We start from the raw sequence: 1,772 nt of genomic DNA, 5'->3' as shown, positions 1-1,772 counted from the left end.
ATATATATGTGCATACAGATATACATGGGTGTGTGTACATGCCTGTATATGTGGGGTGGGTCAAAATACCATATAAAATTACTTTTAAAACGCTAAATTACTTTTGAACCAACATAATTACACACACACGTATATATATGCTTATGTATATATCTACACATATATACCTAATCTTCTATTTATAGAAGCTTATATATATATATATATGCATATATGTATGTATATATGTGTGTATGTGTGTGCATGTGTCTGTTAATGTGTGTTTGTGTACGTGTACATACATAATCCATTAAGACCTAATCTGTTGATTGTTTGACAAGCCATTACTTATATGTTTTTGACAGAGCAAAACCAGGAACTCTGATGGTGTGACTGCACCAATTTATCAGCTGAGATATTTTTAACTAAGCAATAGCGACAGCCGCCATAAGCAAGTGATTCTGAGGCTCCCATCTGTGCTTTTGACAAGAAAAAATCTGGTAAATATCCGTGACTTAGTTTTTCGATATCATAGTTACTTCCCTTTGTTTGCCGTTTATTTTAATTCTGATTGACTTAATCTTGTTTTTATATAATTCTTTAGAATTGGTAGAGCGTCGGGCAGTATTCCTTCGCTTTGTGGTTTCGTCTCTATTTAATCTTCTGAGTTTCTGTGTTCAAGTACCACCAACGTTGACTTTGTATTTTTCATCCCAGGGGTCTAATTAAATAAACTTTTGTTTCTTTGTTACTTATTGTGACTTATTGACTTATTTCTTCCCCATCGCCACGATCTTAATTCTTCACTCATTTTCTTCTTTCAAACACTTCACGTGTCATCACACAGACTTATGTATACATGTGCATACACACACACAAGCACGTACACACACCAATAACACACACTTCCACTAAAACACACTCAAGCGTTTGAGAAAAAAACGATATCTACACGTTCAACTTTTCATTTCAGACACATATATTCACACACTGTAAACCAAACGTTCAGTCTGCACATACATACGCACACAGACACATCCACACGCACGCACACAAAACTACAACCACATCACACAAAATGCTAGTATCACACACTAAGAAATAAAATGAAAATACATACACACATGCAAACATTCACAAATAAATCCCACACCTTAATCATTTTTCTTTCCATGTCGAATTCATTTTAAAATGGCGCTGTAGTGCTTCTACACGTGTAATATTCTTCATCTTTGTTTTTCTTTTCCTCTCTGTCTTTTTTCTTTCGTTCACTTAATACTTTTGTCTGATGAATGATTTACACCCGAAACGCTGAGGGTATATTCTGTTTCTCTGATGTTTAAACTAATCACAACTTTTATTTTGTCTTTTGTCCTGTTAATACAAATACACACACATACACACAAATACACACACACACATATTCACCTCTATAGGTGCATACACTGCAACTATTTAAAAATTTTGTTGGGGTTATATCCAATGTCTTTGTGAAATAACTCAATGAAAGTTACGAATTTTGAACATATGCTGGTGTGTTTAAGTCCCCGTAAATTAGCGGTTCGGCAAAAGAGACCGATAGAATAAGTACTAAGCTTACAAAGAATAAGTCCCGGGGTCGATTTGCTCGACTAAAGGCGGTGCTCCAGCATGGCCACAGTCAAATGATTGAAACAAGTAAAAGAGTAAAAGAGATATCCTTGTAGTGTGTATGCGTTTGTGTGTGTGTGTGTGTGTGTGTGTGTGTGTGTGTGTGCGTGCGTGTGTGTGTGTGTGCATGAGTGAGTGTGTGT

At 35.7% G+C, this 1,772-nt stretch overlaps 1 protein-coding gene across 2 annotated transcripts in view; it reads left to right on the top strand.

The window, feature by feature from the left end:
- Positions 1-1,772, top strand: part of LOC106871011 (protocadherin beta-2) — a 275,990-nt gene that overhangs the window by 205,645 nt on the left and 68,573 nt on the right. The window contains exon 3 of one of the 2 annotated variants that reach the window (XR_001409616.2): positions 345-479. The exons of the other annotated variant lie outside the window; for it this stretch is intronic. The gene's annotated coding sequence lies outside the window, so the exon portion shown is untranslated. The remainder of the gene's footprint in view (positions 1-344; positions 480-1,772) is intronic. 2 annotated transcript variants of the gene reach the window in all.

The sequence above is a fragment of the Octopus bimaculoides genome, chromosome 14, assembly GCF_001194135.2.
Source record: "Octopus bimaculoides isolate UCB-OBI-ISO-001 chromosome 14, ASM119413v2, whole genome shotgun sequence".
In the NCBI taxonomy this organism is placed as follows: domain Eukaryota; kingdom Metazoa; phylum Mollusca; class Cephalopoda; order Octopoda; family Octopodidae; genus Octopus; species Octopus bimaculoides.
This window is presented reverse-complemented; position numbering and strand designations above follow the sequence as displayed.